Genomic DNA, 14,516 nt, shown 5'->3' on the forward strand with positions numbered 1-14,516 from the left:
AAACTTTACGAGCTATGCGAAATAAAGGCGTCAAATGCTTTGCTCTGAATCCGTGCTTATTTCCGGTTCCATATATACAGTACATATATGGACTTGCATAATAGTTGAACTGAATAATACTCAATATGAATATTTGAGATGCTGGCTCACTTGAGTAGAATCACTCGTAGGAGATCAAAGTTAGGATAGAGATGTCGAATAATATCTTTTTTGAAATGCTTCTTGCTTATTAATAGAGACAAATTTACTTCTATCTACATATACGAATTGTACAACTCTATAATAAAGGCTCCCAGTTTTGTTGATCTTTTTAAAAAAATAGTGATATTTAGCGATTGCGATTTAGCATTAATTAACCAATATCAAATTTTTACTGCTTTATATACATAAAACAGAATTTCGTCACTTCACCTCTTTTCTAAACAGGAGTCTAGATGTTACCTTTTCTCTGGTAATGATCATGTTAAAGTTGACTTTTATATACAAAACAGCATTTTTTTCCGAAAACTCGGTCGTTTCATTTAAATTTATAAATTTATAAATAAATATCATTGTTTTATAAAATATTATTAACTGGAGGTAAGTATTTGTAATTCATTTAACGTCAAGGTTTGTATCCATTTGTTTTCTTAATAATTATTAAGGGTTTATTTTGTAATACTAATAATTTGTTTAAATTTTCTTGGTTTGATGAAAAAATATTCTGCTTTCCTGTGTAATTGAATAGCCAGACTAAAAATTATTTTTCTTTTTTTTATAATCTTATTGTGTTGATGAAAAGTATGTTTCGAATCCATCATTTCACCGAAATATTTAATTTTACTAACTTCATTCAGTTTTTTGTTATAAAAACATCAATATCTTAAATTTTCAGTACCTATCATCATAAGCTGTTTACGTGTTTTTTAAAAATAGTTAAGTTTATAGATTTTTCTCGGCTTAGGAGATGTTAAAGAGTATAAATAAACCTCTTCAGAATAGGAACATTTTTTAAAACTTTTCTGAAAGTTACTGAATCTTAAGTACGTTTCAATTGATGGGTTTATTAAGTCAAAGAAATGCTTTCCAACAATTCAAATATCTTTCAAGAATCAGAAATATATTTCACAAATAACAACCTACTGTTTCGTTAGTATTGCCATTATCTTTATTTTTATTGGGCCATGATTTTATTTGATTGCATCGGAAGCATCTGAGATAACATAATAACCTAAACTAACACAAGTTAAAAAAGTAAATTGCCTTCAGTTACTATTTTTTTTTTTTCAATAAGGGAGGTGCGTTAAATTTTACTTTTTAGGTTGAGCTGAGTAATTTTAAATTTCTCGTCGTCAGAATTGATTTTAAAAAAAGAAATTTGAAATAACACATCTTTTTAATTAAACTTTTACTAGGTGTTACTTGGAATTGTATGCAACCCTGTGCATCGGTTTTGTTATTAGTACTGCACCTCATTCTAGTCATTTGTAGGTTCTGTCATCTTGGTGCACAAAAATTGTTTCATTTGCGCAGGTGCTCAGCAGCTATGTTCACTGCAAAGACGGGTTGAAATTTGCACCCGTTTACTCTTCGGTATCATGATTACCTGGTACTTTTTGCATTTCATTCTGCGTAAATGTCACTTTAACCTAAAAACGTATTTTACTCATTTTAGGCATAGTTTCCTGAGAGTAATAAAAAAGTCATGAGATTCCTGATTTCCTTTGATAATTAAATGATGAGACGCTAAATTACTCAAATTTTGTTTTATTACATATTGTAAAATTTGAGATTAAAAATCTTTTTCACAATCGAAATGAAGTTATTAACGTTGTTTTGTGTATTTTGTTTAGTGTTTATTAGAATACGAATTTATTGTTGAAATTCTGCAAAACTTTTCCATTATTTGATTTTCACCCAATACTTAAATAGATGCGGAATCTCCTCGTCTAAACCCGTCCTTAAAAGATCATGCTATTGGGTAAGAAACGAGTGTTTTCACATCTTCAAGCTTAACCATAAGTCCAAATACAGCCTATTTAATGATATGAAGCATTACTTATAAAAAACCGAGCGACATTTATTTAAACTGAGCGATAGGAGAAAACTGTTTGATCTAATCAATTTATACAAAATCCTAAATAATATTTTTGAATGTCCCTTGTTGTTACAAATGATAAATCTTTATGCCCGTTGGGAACACAAAAAACCATCAAATGTTTTATTGTACTACCAGTCAGACATTGTCCAGATTCAACACTCCTCTAAATCAAATGCAAAATTTTGGTAATGAATTTGCAGAACATCTTGATATCTGGAACATGTCACTCCTTAAGTATAAGGTAGTTGCAATATTTCTGGATAATATTCATATTTTGTACTTTGATATGTTAGGTATAGGCAACCAAATTTTAGAGAACTCCTTCGGGCCGCTCTTCTCGTTTGACAATGAGCAAATTTTCCGTGTATGTGGGCACCGCCAAGGAGACTTATGTCCTCAGATGCGGTGTGCGTTATGTGGTGGGTAAGCTGTTCGGTATATGTGCGTGTATGTGTGTTCGCATGTGTATGTGTATATATGTTAATATATGCGTATATATGTGTATACGTATTAGTGTATAGATATTTGTATGTATTTGTATCTATATATAATATTTCTATTTGTTTTAAGTTTTTACATGCAACATTTTTTTTATTAATAATATGTATTTTCTTTAATTTTAAGATATAATAAATAAAATAATTAGTTTGAGACCCCTGAAACATTATACTTATAAGTAGTCATACTTGCTACCTAGATGGGTTCATGCTCATTCGGTTGTATATAGGAAGTAAGTACTACTGACTTTGCAACAAAATCCGATGAACCGGAGATTCATTATGTTTGTATAATAAACTCATATAAATGTCAAGTTATTTTTATTTTTGCTGAATTTTTATGCCTAACAATGTGTGCCCATGTAAAATTTACAAACCTAAAATGCATATCTTTTTTACTATTTTTTTATATACTTCACTCTTTTACTGTAAATCTTTTATTCTTTTGTTTACCAAACCTAATTTTTACTTTAATTAACCATAACAATTAACTGTGTTTTCTTTTTATTATGCAACTTTGTATTTAATTTTAATTTTATACAAATTGGCTACGGCCGTTAGTTATAATAATAAACTACTGTCACATAATATGCGTAAAAGTGTTTCATTATCTGCACTGCAGAATTTTTATCTAGAACTTTCAAAGATATTACATATTTAATTAATTTAGGGAGTAAATTCAATCTGCAGTGCCGTGAAAGGGCTTCGTAATAACCTTCACTTGGTTTTGGCTTAGTTTCATCCGGTCGTAAACAAACCTTTGCGAGTATCCCTGCAGTAGTTCCTTTGCACGGTGCTAAGCAAGTCCTTTTCATCAAAGCATTATACTCTGCTTCCGGACCTACAACTGTAGGCAAATACTCTATCCACTAGACCATGAATTGAACATATAATTTTTAAATCATATCTTTTATAAACTGTTTTTAAAATGCTGGTTGGAATAAAACCTAAATTGATCAATCAAGTTTTGAAATAAGTACTTGATTATGTTTGTGTAAACAAGTAGTCGTTTTAATATTTATTTTATTTAATGTATCCATGTCCATAGAGATAAATAATCTATTTTTTAGTGTAAAATAGAACCAAAATCTGTGTCAAAAGTGTTTTCTATTAAATAATTAATTTTAGTTAAACACCCTGATTATGAAAATCTCCTGGAAAAAATCCTCGGTTTGATTCCTTATACCTGCAATATTTCACTGTCTCTGGACTGGCACCTGATATGTGAAACTTATCACCTTACCTTCAAGTTGCAAATTGCTGCTCTTTATTTTTGTATGTTTAGAAAATCATTTTGCAAATTCTACAAAATACAATTCATTTATTTCTAAAGCCAAATAAGTCAAATCAATGAATGGTTAAAAAATGTTATTTCTTTAGCTACATGAACGCGTAATAAAATAATAAACATATTATTGTCTCTTCAACATATAAAAACTAAAGCAGTGTATAGTTTTACCAATAAAGTACCCTATGCACCACCAAATACGAAAATGAATGTTTATGATGATCATTTAATTTGTTGTGGTATCTGCATGGCTTAAAAATCCTTCAAATATTAAATTAAATGAATACACACTTGATTCTTTTTAATTTCTCTTTTATTTTTAGATTACACATTCTTCAAAACCTTTCATTTTTCATAAAGGCATCACAGTTATAATTCAGTCCTTTTTTTAATCTTTGTTGATGATGTGTATTTTATTATATTATCTATTTGTACGACTGGCGCCTGGACCATAAGACTGATCACCTTATTTTCATGTAAAAGAAGATCAATGCTGCGTTTAGTGTACATATGCAGTACCCTATGTACCAACTAATGCAGACAAGATAGGGACAAAATAAGTTGGTGATAAATTAAGGGTTTTTGTTTTATTTATAATTAACAATCACAAAAGTAAGTTTTTTTAATATTCATTTAAGAAAATATTTTCTCTTCAATTATTTACAAACTCTTCAATTTTGAGGAAAGTTTCTAACAGTTATAAATAACTGATGGAAAAGTGGAATCAAAACTCGGAAGAGCGGAATTTAAGCTTCAAATCTCTTATCGATGAGTCTGCGAAACGAAAATGATTCACAACCCGGTCCATTTTTAAGTTACCTAAAAGGAATAAACTTAATACGGAAAATTTGTAAATGAAATTCAGTAATAGATTTTTTACACATTTATTACGAACGCACACATTACGAAAGCGAAATAAATTTTACATTGATTGCATTTTAAAAGCGCATTTATTCATTTACACATTGTTTTTTTTTTGTTATCAACCAAGGTGTATGCAAAATATGAATCTCGTAAAGCATAATATAGTTTTGTAATTATTATTGCATTTTTTTGGGAATTTTTTTTGTGTTTTCTGTTCATTTGATGAAATAAAACTTATTGTTAGTTAACACAAATGAGTACATACATACATAAACTTTTCTAATATATTTATATCATCTTGAAAACATCCATCTCATTCGTTTTTTTACTATTTTTAACATAATTGTTTTTACATTTATTTAAACACTCCAAATTTTAGTCAAACTGTTTGTTGAGGAGGTTTGCAATTCAAAGTATTTTCAAAATAACATATTTAAAAAATAAAATATTGTATAAATAATAAAATTAAAATGCAATTGATCAGTAAAAATTTTCTACCAAAACGTTTTGTTGTAAGAATTTGAAATTTATTGAGGTGAACCTAAATAAATATTTTTTATAGTTTATTAAAAAATGTTCTTTTTTGTATGTCTTAGTTTAAAAAAAAAAACGATTTTAGTTCATTCTATTTCACTCTTTCAAAAAAATTCTGCAGATTTTTTTCATTCAGTTTTTTACTGGCTAAAACGTGACATTAGATTTTAATTTTCTTGGTTGTTAATTTTTTTTCTTCCCAAATAGTATCTATAATTTAGTTACAGAAAACCATTAAAAATTATACTTTTGAGTGTTCATTTACTTTGTTAATTTCATTCAAATACTTACTTTTGAAAAAAAAAAATTAAATTCAGATGTTTCCCCTAAATCTTATAAGATAATTTATATTTTTCAAAGATTTCTAATGAAATTTTAAATTTTGAAAGAATTGTTTGTTAGAAAAATAAAATAGCAAAAAAAAACGAATTAAAATTTGATTACAAAAACAGGGATAAATTCTTACTACCTTAGAATTTTAAAAGATGTATGGAAAATGTTTTTAAAAATACAGTTTTTATTGAATTTGGACCACTTGTTGTATTAACTGTTTTTATTTTGAACTTTCAGATAAATTATATTTCACAAATTTTGAAATAATTAAGTGTAACAAAGTTATAAAAAAATAAATTATTATGTTGCCATATAATCAAAAATACAAGAAAACTAATGGATACTGTCAACAATTTTGAAAATAATATGAAAATATGTCATTTTACCAAGCAGTTAATGTTTATTATTTTTGTTGATTTACAATAATTTACAATATGTTTTAACTTATTGTAAATTATTAATAAATTCGACAGCGAACTATTTGAAAATAGTACGCACAAAGATTCTAATGCTGCATTAGTAATATGGTTTCTCGCATTCTACTACGCATTGTTAACTACGACATGTATTTATTTTAAATCGCATAAAACACTTTCAAAATCATTTAAATAAATGTATTACTAAAACACGAACAAATCATATATTGCCAATAGCAGAAAAACGTTTGTAAAAGCTTTCATTCGCAAACAAATATATATATTTCAACTTGAAAAAATTCGAGAAAAAAAAACATAACAAAAAAGATTAAGTAGCTTACATTTTACCCGATATTTTGATTTTAAATGTTCATTATGAAAAGATAGAGAAATTTGATTGTATCAACCAAATAGCACAGGCAAATAAACGAAATTACAATAATAACCAAAGAGAACGTCATTCTGAAACCCATTTTGACTGTTTTAATTTTTTTAAACAAAAAAACAGTTAACGTATTCGAGAAGTGTTTGGATGCAATAATATAAAAACACAACTACTAAGTGTGTAGATGTTACTAATACGGAAAAAATGAATTCAACGATGGAAAAAAACATTTCTGAAATAACCCAGTTCTGAAATGTGAGTAATGGTTACAAAAGTTGCGTTTATTTTAATTTTACGGAAGTATCAGACTCTGCACGGTCGTGAATTTTCTAAAACTTATTGTTTGCAAATAGTATCGACCCCCTTTTTAATGTAATACATAACAATAATCACGTTAAATGTAAGTAACACAATTTTAAAACAAAGAAAAATAGGTTTTAACTGTGCCATTAGAACGCTTACAAACGCAATGAGAAATCAGCAGACAATAGTTCACACAATTTGTAGTTGAAACGTCCTTTATATAAGTTTATGAATTAAATTAAACGCAAATGCATCTTCCGCCTTCTTTTGCCACTTTTTTTTCTTTCTTCGGAGTAACTGGTAATCGGATGTTCCGTGCTCAGGATATGTTCTTGGTGATCTGTAAACATCAATAAATAGATAAATCGGTTAAAATTTAAATAAGCTGCTAGACTTTGGAATGAGCTAACTCATCATATAAAAAATTCACCATCTCTACCCATATTCAAGAAACGCCCAAAACATCAATATATATCCTTAGAATCCTAAACCAACTGAGTTTAACTGGTTCTTTTTTTCTTCTCCAAAATATATTTTCATCCCTTTTTCTTTCCATGGTTCTTCTTTCTCTCTCCTTCTAAAATGATTATCTGATTCCACAGGCCTCATCATTTAATATGTATAAAGAAGTGCACTTTTTTTAACTTACGTTAGTATGTGCAAGTTTTATCTCCTACTTAAAAACAACTGTTATTTTTGATAATTTTTTTATTTTATTTTAACATATGCATGTATCATTTTAAATATATTTTTGTTTCTTTACTACAAAATATTGACTCATCTTTTGACCAGTCTGTTTTTTGGTTGGCTGGAAGATATTTTTTTTAGCAATAAGTCCGCCAAAGTACTTTTTCTTTGTACTTGAAGTTTTAAAATAATAAAAATTAAATTAGAAAACGCAGTAATGAGTAATTTTTTGTCTCAGTTTGATTAGCATTAACAACAACTAATGTTATCTAAAACAACGATCCACAAAACATTACAATTCAGATTTAATAACAATTCAGAGGATTTGTAATTTTTGTTCGTGAATGTCGTCATATTTTTAAAAAACTATTTTATAAATTATTGTTAAACATGTATTTACAATATTTTTTTCTAAAATAACTCAATTTGGGGGATTAGTAAAGTTAAGGGCGGTAATTTGAACATACTCAAAATATTGACTTATCTCTTCCGTAAAAATCAATTGCGTATTCATATCATTTTTCATTTTTTAAATTATGAAAACGATGAAAATGTTATTTAAAGGAAAGTTTTTCAATTCTTGTTACCATAGAACATCTAAAACAATGTGTGTACATACGTAGTTTACATGATGAGTTTCGAAAAATGCAGATACATTGAGAGTACTCAGTTCCAACATAGGTTTATAGCCAAAATTCTTTTCCGTTTTACACACTACTCAGATAAACTATGAAATATAAACCTTGTTCACCATAAACGAGGTCAAAAACTGTTTTTTTTTATATAAAAAAGAATAAATCATATCTGGTATAACGGCTATGTTAACAAATTGACATATTTTTTTACACAGAATTTGAAAATAAAAATAAAGTTGGAGAATATGTTAAAATAGGAAATGTAGAAATCTATGGATCTTCTTCATTTCTCTTGTAATTTTTCAATCTTAATAACTCCTTAGAGAGTGAAATTTAATATTTTATTTTTAAACATTTAAACTCACTCAAAATATTGTTTAAGCAGATTAATTTATATGTTCACGTAAATGTTAAAGTCCCTGCAAAGCGCGTTTTTTATTTTATTTGATATCTATTCATAGATTTAAAAAACCCCGTCAGGGATATATATGAAGCATTATAGGGTCAAGTAATGGTGTCTTGTCTAGTTTGTGTAGTCAGCATGTGTTTTTTCAGGAAATTTTTTTGTTATGTAATTTTTCAAATGGTAAGGTGAAATGTTGTAGTGTTTAAGTTTACTTTAAAGTATTTTTGACTATTTTCTTTTTTTATGCTGCAGTGTTGTTGTGTGGTTTTTATTTGTCTATATCAGAATTTTTTGTTAATGTTATGTCATTGTCTTGCGTGTTTCCCAATACAAGGTCAATTTGTGGTCAATTTATACAGTTTCAATTTTTAAGTATTTTAAATTATAAATCAAAATAAAAAAAAGGATTGTGTAAATAAAATTACCTTCAAAGATACTGATTGCACTCACAGCAAAACGATTCCCATTTTAAACACATTAGATTTTACAAAATCTCTGAAACTTTTATAGATTCTTCAATAACCGTTCTTCAGAATGGAATCTATAAAAAAATTGTTAAATATTTGCAGCTGATAATGTATATTTTTAGTGTATAAAATCAAAATGCACTAAAATGCAATCAACTTCATGGAACAGCTAGAGCTGAAATGCGATCCGGGATGCATGTCATAGTGCTTGTAAGTTGGTACATAATCAATAAAATGCATGTCGCTGTGTTTGCATCGCACCGGTGGGAACCGGAAATAATTTAAATGTCACAGATATTTTAAGGTACGGCGGGAATTTATTTATGAAGTTACAGTATAAAAATTAAAAACCACCTGTTACAATAGAAGAAAATACACAATCAACAGGTAGATAAAAGAAAAATATTTATACTTTGATTGGCAGATTTGATTTGATTATGAAACCCTATTTTCATTTAAATATTTTTCTAAATTTTGAAAAAGTTTTTATGAATATAACTTATTTATTATATTTTTTACACATATTTGTTCAACGTTTTACATGTCTTGTATTTTTTTAAACAAAGAATACATAAACATATAAGCAATTTTAAAGACTAATTTGTAGAAACATTTAAAAAACCGCAGTTACACTATGAGCGGTAATTTTGTTGTAAATTTACAAACTATTTTTAAACAACCGTATTTTGAGTAGTATGGTCTTATGTAAATTAGTGAGGATTAACACTTGCTTCTGAAATCATTACAATTTAAAAATTAAATAACTTAATTGTTGAAACTGTCAAATTTCTCACCTAATTGAGTCTATACGAATTCATCGTCGCAACAACTTTCACAAAACTTTTAAATTAAATCATACAACCATTATACAGGGAAAAATAAGATGGTAACAAAAACATTGAAAAAACAAAATAATCGTGAAAACTCACGCCTATGTGTAGGTACTATGCACACAAAGATGAACAATTACAAAAAGTTAAATTGTAAGTTGAGAAAGGAGAAGGGAGACAATGTAGTTTAATGATGAATATTGCTAAAAAAGAGAAGTACAAATAGGTACTAATTGAATGGTATTTGATGATTCATTGAAGGGCAACAATTTAATACCAAAAAGACTCGAATGGGATTTTTTCTAGCAAGTCCGAATATTCGTAACACGGGGTAAATACCATGATAAGTTCATGGTTTTTTGTTGTAAATTTTCAAAACCAATTAGGTGGAATATTGGGACAAAGCATTTTCTGAATTTTATTTGTTAAGTAATGTATATGTTTTAAATGTATAAAATAGATATGTGGACGAGTGTTTTCGACTCGATGGCTACTTTCAGGAAAAAAAATATGAATTAGAAAATGAACTAGAGATTTCGATTAGAAAGTCCACCTCGTTGTAAAGTGGTTGCTATATTCGCCTACCGTTTTTGAGTATTGGGTTTGATTTTTGAAAGAGTGGACGTGAAACATTGATTTCAAAGATTGTTTGTACCGCAATATTATTAGGTCTATAACTGAAAAACCAGAACTGTTTTAGAACATTTGAGCATTAATAAAATAAACTTGTACGTGTACAATATTATCATTCAAAGTATTATCCATCGGAAATTTGCTCGTTAAAATCATTTTTTCATCTTTCTGGTAATTTGTGGCTGCCATCCCAAAAAACCAGTCATTTTTTTAATTAAATAACTCATTGAGCCAATCTTCGATGCCTTGGAAGAAGTAAAGTGTGTTTTATAAAGTTCATTATGCATCGACTGAAACAAATGGAAGTCAGAAGGCGCCAAGTCCGGACTATGTGGTGGGTGAGGCAGAACATAGTTTTTGACGGGTTGAGCAACATGTGGCCGAGCATTGTCATGTTGGAAAATCAATGTCTCGTGTTTAGTCTCCCATTCTGGCCTTTTTTCTTCAATGCTGTACTAAAACAAATCAGTTGTTATCAGCGCAGCTCTTCAGTTATGGTTTCACTTAGTTTTAGAAGCTCATAATACACAATTCCCTTCTGGTTTTCATCTTCAAACTTTTTCGGTTGTCCAGGCCGCTATTTGTCTTTGATACCAAAATTGCCTTTTTTAAAGCGTTGAAACCACTAGATTCACTCACTCACTCACTCACACTCACCTTGTGATTTCGTAAGAACATATTTGTCATACAATTTCACGAGCAAACGATGTCTTTAAACTGCAATTATCTTTGAAAAAAAATGACATAATAATTTCCGGCAAACGCAGTTTTTTTTGCCAATTTTCAAAATTTTCTATGATAAAAAAAAAGATGCACACAAGCAAATATGATGCACCGGCGTATGAATAGAACTTTAAAATAACATGTTTGTCAATAATTTGCTACAGCGCCTACACAAGTGTTGAAATCCGGTATTTAAGTTAAACTTTGGTTATAGACCCAATATATTGTTTACCCGAAGAGTACAACTGATTATCTTACATTCATGTAATGTATGGCAAAAATGAACGGCAACGTTAGACGAGGACGACCAAGGAAGACGTGGCATGATCAGATAAACCAAAATCTTAAGTCTGGTCATGTCAAAAGCAGACAGAACTGAAGGGCATGTATGACAAGAAGTATGAATGTGGAAGAGGCTAGGAGTGTATGCCAGGATAGACGTGTGTGGCGGTCCATTCTCTCTGCCTACCCCTACGGGGAAATGGCGTGATGGTAGTAGTAGTAGTAGTATGTTTAAAACACGCTGCATTTGGTTTACAAATGCAGTGCTCTATCTACTACTAGGTAGAAAAAAAAATAATTGTGTATTGTGCGATAAATAAACCGCAGTATTGCTGTATAAAATATATTGTAGACATTAATAAATTTGTAATACGCAGGTTAAAATAATCTATTAAATTAGTGATTTGTTTTTCATTTGGACCGAAAATTGATTTTGTAAACTTGCAGATACACAATAATAGTTTTATTATTATTTCTTTTAAAAGATGGTAAAAACAATGTTACGTGTTCTTTATGCATTTTAAAAAAGAGCTATTTTTAATTGGATAAGACGAAATAGAGAATTAAAAAATTAGTAAGGAAAACATTTGAATTTATTTTGCAGAAATGAAGAATTTATTTTACGTGCCAAATTCTAGTTTCAGTAGATGCATTAAACATTCGTTTATCCGAGATGTTTTCACAATGGAGAAATGCAGAAAAACAGCCGTAAGCATTTTAGAAAAGTTAAGTAGAGAGCAATATAAAGGGTTTTCCAATAAGAAGTTTCTTTTTGATATTTAAAATAAACGAGTATTTTTTAAGAGAAATCAATGGACGTTTATTTCATTGTAAAGCAAAAGGTGTGCCATTATTAATGAAAAACAGAATCAACCAAATAGCCGCCACGGCTACGTTTGCAGTACCTTTGCATCCTTTTCATGAAATTTTCCATTACCAATTTGCACATTTGCGGTGGTATGTCCTCGATATCTTCGCATATTACATCTGTAAGGTTTTGAATCAATTGTGAAGCATTGACATAGACTTTGTCTTTCACTTGGTCTCAAATAAAAAAGTCTAAATGTGTTTAATCACAAGATCTCGGTGGTCAATTGTGATCACCTCCTTGAGAAATAACACGGTCAGAAAACTTTTCTTGCAAAATGCGATGGTTTCGTTGCTTGTGTGGAACGTAGGGCCATCTTGTTGAAAATAAACGTCGTCCACATCAATATCTCCTAATTCCGGTCATAAAAAATCATTAATTATGTTATGTAATTAAGCTATGAGCTCGGTAGCGCAATCCATTCACCGCAACAGTTGAACCAGCTTCATTTAGGGATAAGTAAGGTTCAATCACACCGCCAGCCCAAAAACTACACCAAACAGTAACACGTTGAGGATGGAAAGGCTTTTTAATAATTATTCTTAGATTTTCTGAGCCCCAAACTCGAAAATTCTGCTTATTAACGTAGTCTCCGAGGTTTAAATGGGCCTCATCACAGAAGATGATTTTTCGATGAAAATCCGGATCATTTTGATGCATATCAAGGACCCAATCAGTAAAGATACTACGTTGCTGGTGATTGACTGACTTGAATTTTTGTGTTAACTAAGCTTTTAAAGCGTTAAAACCTAAGTTTTAATGCAAAATACGGTGTAATGTCGTTTGTGGAATGCTTAATTCCAAAGATCGACGAGGAATCGACAAACGTGGGTTTTGTCAAGACTGCGGGCTACAGCAACAATATTTTCAGTTGTTCTTAAGTGACGCACACGGTTTCGATTCTTTATATCACTAACTTGTCCCAACAGCTCAAGTTTTTTACCAGTTTCACTATTGCCTGCCGAGAAGGTACTTCACGACGACCCGAAATTTCTTTAGTTTTGCGAACTGTGACTGCGAGTTTTTCACCATTTTCGTTGTGAATTTTAACAATTTCAATGCGTTGTTGAAGCGTGTATTGTTCCATTTTTAGTAATGACGTGAATAAAAGTGACAGCTTCCCGAATAGCGGGCTATTCAAAATAAAACCTCTTATAGGAAAACCCTGTAGAAGTCTAGGCATTAACTGTGCTTATGACCTGTTATTGGCTGGCTTAACTGTCTTTTTTACATACTATGTAATATTCTCCATTCTGCCTATATTTGAACATAAATTTCTTCATTTCATTCGATTCTTCCATCTTTTGATTTTTGTAAAATTAGGTGACTGTATCCAGTATACGAAAATCTGCACAAACTCAAAATATTGTTGATATAACCAACTGGTCCAAGAAGAAGTATAAAAATGGAATACTATTGACATTGTAACATCTGAAAAATATTTTTAGGCATTACCTAGTATTCAGGTGAAATAATTCAGTCAGATGTATCTCGCCCGCATCAGTTAAGTTTTCAGCTTTTTGACTTCACAAAAAATCTACATATTGAAGTATTGAAGATATATGGATGATCAAACAAAAAAAGAATAGTTAATTATTGGTTAGGTATCCAGAAAAAAATATTGGATACAATTTTTATTAAAAAATAAATAAATCAAATCCTTAATTTCAAGAGAGATCTTGTAGAATTTTAGACAGTTAGAGGCAAAATAATCATAAATTTTTTGCCGTCTAATAGTGGGCAAAACTAGCAATTTATAGTTTTGAACCCACAGATACATTTAATACCGTTGAACCTATGGAAATCTCTGTTCTCCTAAAATCGAAAACATTTTTATGTACTAAGATCAAGTTTTCATATATACGAGTGACGTATTGCGACTGTCAATGTACTGATTTTTTTAAATTTATCTCTAAGTGGTTCTCTGGGATTCATTTTGTAAATTGCTTGAATAATTCTCTTCTGCAGCACAAAAACAGAATCAACATCAGCATTATTTTTAGAATATAAGAAAACTTTGTAAATATTTAAGTGAAATTGATTTTGTCCTTACAAGACAAAATGCGTCACGTTGTGCACCCTTGTGTATAATAAAAAAAAATAAAAGTAAAATTAAATGCAATGATTTTATTTTATGAATACCATACCAATAATTGCATTCATAAGGAATAAGAATAATAAATATTTCACACGGTATAAATTGGCCACTCAAACTAGCTACTGACACGTCAAAAGCCCTATCGATGCCTAGAATTCAAAATTCGCTTCTCTAAACATGATGTACA

At 29.4% G+C, this 14,516-nt stretch overlaps 1 long non-coding RNA gene across 6 annotated transcripts in view; it reads right to left on the bottom strand.

Annotated features, from left to right (window-relative positions):
• Positions 1–4,742: 4,742 nt before the first annotated feature.
• LOC148277573 (uncharacterized) overlaps positions 4,743–14,516 on the bottom strand; it is a 37,633-nt gene continuing 27,859 nt past the window's right edge. For all 6 annotated transcript variants that reach the window (XR_015823433.1, XR_015823432.1, XR_015823436.1 and 3 more), the window contains one exon: positions 4,743–7,040. This is a non-coding gene — a long non-coding RNA (uncharacterized LOC148277573). The remainder of the gene's footprint in view (positions 7,041–14,516) is intronic.

Source organism: Micrasema longulum, unplaced genomic scaffold (assembly GCF_059751315.1).
Source record: "Micrasema longulum isolate JH-2025_06_02 unplaced genomic scaffold, ASM5975131v1 h1tg001011l, whole genome shotgun sequence".
Classification (NCBI taxonomy): domain Eukaryota; kingdom Metazoa; phylum Arthropoda; class Insecta; order Trichoptera; family Brachycentridae; genus Micrasema; species Micrasema longulum.